The sequence below is a fragment of the Otolemur garnettii genome, unplaced genomic scaffold (genome assembly GCF_000181295.1).
Source record: "Otolemur garnettii isolate 467f Iridium unplaced genomic scaffold, OtoGar3 scaffold00018, whole genome shotgun sequence".
Classification (NCBI taxonomy): domain Eukaryota; kingdom Metazoa; phylum Chordata; class Mammalia; order Primates; family Galagidae; genus Otolemur; species Otolemur garnettii.
In genome coordinates this window covers 8,849,644-8,858,363 of record NW_003852413.1, presented here as the reverse complement: position 1 = coordinate 8,858,363, position 8,720 = coordinate 8,849,644, and positions in this window count along the sequence as shown.

Genomic DNA, 8,720 nt, shown 5'->3' with positions numbered 1-8,720 from the left:
AACATTTTCCAGGCTGAAAAGAGAAAGCAGGAAAGAAAACTCCGTGCAGTGTTAGCAGGGGAAGCATCCCGACTCCATTCCTGATCTTTGAGTCACGTGTTGGGACAGCAGGTGGTCCAGGTGCCCATGCAGAACCTCCTGCCCCTTTGTCCCAGCAGGGGTCCGTGTGTTTGTGTGTGCACACCCCTGAGGCGACGGGGCTGTATGAACAGACCATGAGAAGTCATGGTTCTTTTTGCCTGTTCTACAACAACCAAGCAGCATGCTTCCCTCCTCTGCCCAGGGTACCTCCAGCCCAGAGGCAGCCTGAAAACACCACAGGAGTCCCCTTGGTGGAATGTTCTTGAGAGACAGCAATCCTGCTATGTCAAAGTCCCTATCAAAAAGTCGGAGACAGAGAGCCACATGCTGCTCCTTTCAAAAAGTATCTGAAAATTGATTGGGCAAAGTGGTTCACACCTTTAATCCCAGCACTTCAGGAGGCCAAGGCAGGAGGAATGCTTGAGGCCAGGAGTTTGAGACCAGCCTGAGCAATATAGCAAGACTCCACAAAACAGAAATTAGCCAGGTGTGGTGGGTGCCTGTAGTCTCAGCTACTTGGGAGGCTGAGGCAGAAGGATCCCTTGAGCCTAGGAGTTTAAGGTTGCTGTGAGCTATGATGATGCTACTGCACTCAAGTGTAGGCAGCAGAGCAGAGCAAAGACCCTGTCTTTAAAAAAAAGAGGGCAAGGTAGGAAGAGAAAGAAAAAGAAAAAAAGCATTTGAAAATAAATGTAGGTAGCACTTGCAGAATCTCAGGGTTAGAATGAATCTCAGGAATCTGATCACAAATGGGCAGTAGACAGACCACTTGGCTTTAGACGCCACACTTTGTTAAAAATGCAGAGCCCCAGGTTCTGAGGACTGCCCAGAGAGCAGAAATTGGGAGTTGGGATCCAGGAATCTACATTTGGTAAACTCTATGGATAACTTTTTAAATGCACATTCAGGTGTGAGAAGTACTGGTCCAAATCCCGATCTGGCTTCCAGAAGTGCCTTACTTCCTAATGTGAGACATGCAGCTGTTCCTTCAATACTTAAACATCTCCAAGGCTGCTTTTTCTTCAGAATTCAGTCAGGCTTTGCCAGCTTTCTCTTTGTATATCTAATCTGAGCTTTCTAAGCACCCTCCCTGTATGCTTTTATTTGGCACAAAACGTGTGCTCGGTGAGTTCACTGTGTATTGCCTTATTTAATATTCATGACTTCCCTGTGAGTCACAGACAGGAGCCAGGCAGCTGGAGAGGCAGGTGAGAGTGAGAAAGGAGGTTGTAGGAGAAGAAGGGCAAGGCAGAGATGAAGGGCCACACTTCCTCGTCTCCACCTCTAGGAACAATAAGGACTCTGAATATGCCTGGGTCATTTTTATAACAGAGCACCTGCAGTGTCATCGAAACTCAGAACCGCCACATTTGGAAAAACTAAATTACACTCTTGTTTTCCAGACTCCCTTGCAGCTAGCATTGGCCACATTACATATTTCTGACTCATGAAATGTCATAGGGAGTCAGGTAAGATGCTTCTAGGGAACCTTTGGCTTTCCTAATAAAAGCGAAGGATTCAGCTGGTGCTGGACTCCCCCTTCCTCCAGCTTTCGGTAGCGTGTTAGTTTTCCAGGGTTGCCATAACAAATTGTCACCAATTGGTGGTTTGAGACAACAGGAATATATTCTCTCACAGTACTGGAGGCCAGATGTCCAAAATCAGGGTGTCAGCAGGACCATACTCTCTCCATAGGCTCCAGGGGCAGAATCTTTGCCTGTTCTGGTGATTCTTGGCATTGTTTGGCTTGTGGCAGCATCCCTCTAATCTTTGATTCTGTCTTCACATGGTTTTATCCCCCACATCTCTGTGGGTCCTTCTCTGTCCCTTATATGGATATGGTCATTAGATTCGGGGTCCACTCTAGTTCAGTATGATCTCTTCTTGATTCTTGCCTTAATTATATCTGAAAAGACCCTATAAGGTCACATCCTGAGATTCCAGGTAGCACCTGAATTAATTTTATTTAATTATTTATTTAACCCACTACAGACAGGGGTATGATTTATGGAGCTGCAGCAGCCATTTTGTGACCCTGAGGGGCCAACACGAGGACAAAAACAAAACAAGCAGAGAATGGCAGGGCAGAGAAATTAAAGACTAAAGGTTAAGACAAGTCTCCGGGCACAGTCGTGAGCTTCCACTCCTGGGAAGACTCAGGCAATGAGAGCTGAGTGGAAGGGAGCAGTCAATATCAGCTGTGGAGACCTGTGTTTACATTCCAGCCCCCTATCATTTCCAAGAGGGAAACCCAGAAGGGTTATCTCATAGCTCTGACCATTACATAACATCTCTGAAGACATTTTTTGGGGAATGCACAAGGTAATGCACTCAAACATCCACTCTGTAACTCACTCCCCATTCTTTAACTAAGGGCAGCTAATTTGTCTTACTTTTCTTTATATTTCCCATGGAAGGCAGGTAATACACAATTAGTTTATATTTGTGGGCCCAAACTAACCAATTAAACATTTGCTGCATGTCAGTAGCTGCTTTTAATACACCTAAGCTTCAGTTCCTACCAGTGAAATAGACATCGGCTGGGCCCGGGTTCCAGCACGTGTGCTCAATGCCAGGTAGTGAAAGACCAGGTGAGTGTGGAAGGGTATGTGTGATGCATTCTGCTCCTTCCCTGTACCCCGAAAGGAGGGCAAATGAATTTAAAAGACTAATGAATTATGATCAACATCATTTAAGTGTGCCACGGAAGTTTAACTATAGGTTTAAGTGTGCCAGGAGATTTTTAAAAAGGTTAAAAAACACACTGTCTGAACGCTGTCTGTATTCTGAGGCTCACGGCCCCTTCTTACATCTTCACAGCTTGCATGGGCCAGTGGAGTCTCTCACACAGAGTATCCCTCTGACTCACCCTCTCCTGCCATCCTCGTCCTCTTAGTAGGACACTTGTGATTACATTCGCCCATTGGGAAAGTCCAGGATGATCCCGCATTCCAAGGTCTGCTGGTCAGCAGCCTTAATTCCAACCTTGATTGCAACCTTGATTTCCTTAGCTATGTAACGTAAGGTGGCCACAAATTCTGTGGATTAGGATCTAGACATTTTGGGGGCCCTTTATTCCACCAACCATTCTGGGCATGTTATAGCTTTGCACAAAAACTCAGTCATTTTATTTAGGACAAAGAGAAGCACGGACATTAAGGCAGGCTCACACATGGAGGGTGATGGAGTGGACAGGCAGCAGGAGGCAGGCCCCGATGGCACCACTGAATTGCACTTCATGCAACACCCTTATTTGGGTAAGCAAACGAAGGCTGAGGACATGTTCACCTTTTAAGGTTAGGAGTCAATCGATAATGTCTAAAACTAAACAGGGAGAGATGCCAGGACAAGCACTGCATCAGAAAATGGAGGAGAGTAGCAAAAGAAATGTCTGAACTGGAATTTAAGCAGGTGCATCTGGGGAGCAGATTCAGAATTGGGGAAAAGGAGGGCAGAGCATGGGTGACTTCCTTCAAAATTGAGTTCTTTGACTTATTCAGCTTTGTTGTTTAATAAATAAAAACACAATTTCAATTTGAAAATAGAATGAAAATGGTTTGAAGTACCTATTGCAACAACCAGGACGTGCAAGGGAAACGCCTACCCATGCTGTGCCCTGGCTGGGCTGGGTCAGGCTGGAGGTGTCTGGGGGGACATGAGGTGGTTCCCTGCAGGTGTCACCCTGGAGAACAGCCACGAGGTGGACAAAGGTCCAAATTTGCCTTCCCCGGGGGGTGTCCAGTATTCTGTTGGTCCTCCCCAGGTAAAGGGCAGGAAGTTGGGATGGAATCCCCTATCTCCCCTCTTTTTTTTTTAAGGAGCAGAGTTGAGAAGAGCAAATCAAGAGAAGAAAAGTCAGAGGCCAGTTCCAGGGAAGGGAAAATGACCACGAGCCAGTCCTTAGGCCACCTCTGCTGCTCTAAGCCTGGCCTTGGGGAACAAAGCCTAGATCTTTATCGCCCAGTAGAGCTCTGTCTGGCACGCGGAGCACTGAGTGTGTGATACACCTGTCTCCACCGCCAGGCAAATGAGTGGGTTCGCAGGCAGAGGCCTGCCCTGCCAAACAATGCTCCCCTTTGTCCCCGCCCAGAGCTTGGGAGCCGCAAGGAAGCCAAATCCATCAGCACTTGTCAGGGCCCTTGATGTGCACAATGCAAGTTATGATGAGCACTCCCCAAGAGAGCCCCAGGCCTGCGGCAGGCGGCGTTCACTGACACGCAATGTGTCACTTAGCCTTCTCCAAGCTGGGGGTGGGGCCCCACAGAAGCGGGGCACTGGGCTCTCATTCCCAGAACCAACCGGAGCCAGAGAAGGGGTTGCTGAAACTCTGACAGCCTTTTTCAAAGCAGACCCCAGAGAGCACTGCATGAAGAAAAATCATTTCCCCATGTCATGGGGCGGGGCTCTTATGGTGACTTCTGCAAACAAAATGAAGGACTCAAATCTGTGGTGCACACCCATGTAGCCGACAGCTTACAGGACAGACCAGGCAAGAGAGAGATTGGGAGTATGAATTCCCAGTGAGATTCCTGTAGATGCAGCGCCTCCAATGAGACAGCAGGCTTTGTAGAAGTTTGGGGATTTTGTGGTCAAAGAGAACCTGGAAGAAGCCTCCGTGGGTGCTGCCTGCATTTTTATGTGTGTTTCTTGACACATCCTGCAAACCAAACGCTCTTGGCAGTCCTGTTCTGTCCCGGCATCCCCCTCCCTTCCTTCCTCCAGCTCCGTGACTGCCAGCCAGCAGGCCAGGACTATTACAAGCGTTTTCCTTGGGCAAACAACTGTTCCTCTGCAGACACCTAGACTGATGCTGGCACTCAGCACCGAGGGCGGGAACTGAAGACGTGGCTGTGTTCACAGTCTGCAGTGCCCCTGGGGTGGGGGCATGGGCACCATCACCTGGCTGTGAGGGCAAGGCAAGTTCAGAGCTATGAGTGCTGATTCCGCCAGGGTCCCACCCCTGCCCCCCTGGGCTCAACCCATAGGACTATTCTTGGGAATGAAACCAGCTAATGAATGAGTTTTGAGAAAAGCACAAATTCCCTTAGAAATCCAGGATATTTGAGCTGAATAACATCAACTAAGATTTTATTGCTTTTTGCCAAAGACCACTGCTTAAGTTAAAGGAAAGCGGTAAAATATATGCAATCTATATAAACTGTATAAATTATAGTTATATCATAAGTTGTAGTAAACTTATATAGTCAATTATAGTTATAGAGTAAATTACAGAGTTGACACTTTTTTTGGTGTGATGATGATACTGGAGTCATGTAGAGAAGAAATCTTTTCCTTTTCAACATACGTACTGACCTGTTTATAAATCGAATGATAAGATGTCTGAGTGTGTGTGTGTGTGTGTGTGTGTGTGTGCAAGTAACAAAGAGGAGGCAGGTGGTGAGGCGGCCAGGGTTGGCCAGCAGTCACTGGTTGTTGGAACTGGGTGATGGGTACATACTTGAGGGTTCATGACACCATTCTGCTTGCTTGAGCCCAGGTTTGAAATTCTCCATAATAAAAAGTTGACCAAAAACCAATTTTAAAGATTGAGTCAGAGAGAGTAAAATGAAATCACCAAGTGTATGAACGTACGTACACATTGTAAAGCAAACGATCAGATCTGGCCTTGCTCTTAAACTATGGCGGCTAAAATAGATTTAGTTTTGCTTTTTTTTTAAGCAGATAGTAAGGAGGTGAGGAATCTCCTGCCAGTATCAGACTAGGTAAACCACTCACCATTTTTGGTATGATTATGGAGCAGAACTTACCTTTACTCATAAAGTAATTCTGCTGTAGCATAACAGATTGACATCACAAAATTGGAGTCCAGGTAGAAGGTTCTCTGACTTCCAGACAGCTCCTAAAGACAGCATACATTTTTATCGAGAATATAGGCACAGTTTTAAAAAAGCTGTAGGGAAGACTTATCTGAGCTGGAGGATGGGTGAACTGGCCGGGTGCAATGGCTGGCAGTGATCACTTTTCCTTAAGGGAACTTGGAGGTAATAATTTGGAAGACATTGTTATTATTTTTGTATGCTGTTTGAGAGAGTAGCTTTCCAGTTTTAACTAGTACATTGCTCAAGCTAATGTTAGCCACTTAATCTTTTCCTCTTGCTATTTTTATTCTTAGCATCTGTGTTAGTCAAGGCTAAGATTAGAGAGTTAATAGGGAAAACAACCAGTGCAATACTTGAATCGTAACTGACATATCCACCTGCCTAGGTACTCTTTCCTTCTGATTGGCAAGATCTTAACCTTTTCCTCGACTTATTTCAGCATTGAACATGCTGGGCTGGCTCAAGTCCTCTTTGTACCTGCCAAGAAAATCTAACTGGATGATGGTGCTGACCAATTCAAAGGCCATGGGCAACCCAGGAAGTCGATGCGCCAGCAAAAAGCAGGACAGCAGGTGCTTATGGATAATATCCTCAGGGTGCAAACAGGTGACACCAGCCTTGACTAAAAAAACGGGGGTAGGAAATGGAAGCTGAGCTCATGGCAGGAGGAAGCGGGGTGTAGGTGGTGGCGGCAGCTCCGGGCAGAGGCAGGTGTGTTTCTGAGGGAGACTGGTGACCTGTTTGATGCACTGTTCCAAACCACAAAGCCCGGCGTGGAGCTCCCTGCCAGGGCTGATCACAATCTGCCGTGCTATCGGCATTGTCATCTCTTACACAGACACACATCCAGTGCTGTGAATTCTGAAGACGCTCCCTTGAGGAATCTTGCCTTCTCCCAAAGCCATGTTTATTGCCTGCCCCGCCAGGCCCCCGGCAGCACCTTTCTGCAGGGATGCCAGACGGTGCCCAGCTACATGCCCGTAACTCCTCTTCCTCCTCCTTCCTTAGTCCTCCGCTCCTGGCTCAACCCTAAGCCACCCACCTGTTTTCATCCTTGTCTTTCCAAGCTGGGAAATGAATATTCGGAGTGCCAGAACCCATTAAGGAAAACATCCAAAGCCCATCTTCCCTTCAACCTTTTGTTTCGGCACCAGGGTCTCCCATAGACTAAGAGAGGCAGCCCTTTGCCTGGTGGGACTGTGAGGAGGATGGTGGGAAATTGGCATCTGAGTTTTTCTGGTTTGGAAAAAGAGGATTTCACTTTTCAGCACCCGCCAACCTAATAATGCTTGCCAAAAATTCTACACTAAACAAATACACACACCTACATCACCCCTCCTTCTAAACAGGCAAAACCTACCCGGTAAGGAAACAGCGCTTAGGAAGGAGGATGATGTGGGTTCATGAACCTTTCTGGTTTACAGAGCGTGGTCCATTTTAATCTCTGCCAGAGGACTTGACAGTCTGTTTTGCAAATATCTCCCTGAAAGTTTGGGCTTTGAGGCAAGAAAGTTAAAGCTGAATTTTGACCTAGAGGATTTTCATTATTGTTTTTGTTGTACGAATTTTTAATACGTAGTGTAAATATGTATATACATTTTTTTAGTCTTGGGAGGTGTCTGCATTCATGTCCTCTTGCAGATAGAGTGGTGGGGCTGGGTTTTTGGCTAGTGTTTCCCCCAGGTCTCCTACTTCCTTTCCTTCCAATGTTTCCTTGCAAAGAACAACCAATGGCTGAGGCTTTCACAGCCACGATCCTAAAACGGGGCCCCTTGCGTGCTGATGTGTAAAAGTTCCTGAGCCAAAATAAAAGCACTAACCACCATTGAGGGGTCCCTGCCGCATCCCAGCGGGGATCCTTATGGAAGGGGTGACTTGCTTATGTGCTCAGCCCCCCTGCAGTAAGGAAAGAAGACAGAGCGGGAGGGAGAGAGACACAAAGAGTGGAGATGCGGTCGCTGGTACCCACACTCTCGGCATCTCCAGTTCTTGTCACTGGGTTATGTGAAGAAGCCCAGAATTGGCTATAGCCCTGACCCACAGTTCTGGGGATCCATCTGTGGGAACCTCTCAGAGGAGAAGAGGGCGGAAAGACCAGGGATCCCCATGGGTCACAGAGCAGAGTCCATCAGTCTGGGTATTGGCCCCTTCCCTGCTCACTTATGCTTTTCACCTATTCAGTGTACTACACCAAAGTGTGTACTGTGTAAAAGAGAGAATAAAATCCTGTCATAACTATGTGTGGTTTGTTGTGTTATGCTTAACTTGACAGATGACAAAGATGACCCTGAACCTAGGAAGCCAACTTACATACGACCTGGGTTTATAAGCCAATAGACCATGGCAAAGGTGACGGGATGTCACTCCCAGGACTATGTGACATTATATAAGACTCTCTCTTGCTAGCTGACTCACTCTCAAGGCCCTCCTTGGTAGTTGGAGGCAGTAAGCAGCCAAGCTGGGAAAGCCATGTCCCCAACAGCCAAGGGAGGCCTGCAGGTGACACCCAGAAGGGCTCCAGTCCCCTACCCATGAGCAAGTGAACACACCAGCAACATGAGTTAGGCTGGAGGCAGATTCTTCCCCAGTCACACCTCCAGAGCTCTGAGAACATGGTCTGGCTGACATCTTGACTGCAATTCAGGACCCCCTCCCCCCAACAGAGACCCGGTAAAATGCGTCCAGACTCTTGACCCGGGGAAACTGAAATAATGGGTGTTGTTTTAATCTGCTAAATTTGTGGTAGTTTGTTGCATAGCAATAGAAAACTAAGACAATGATTGTCTCCCACCTACTTAC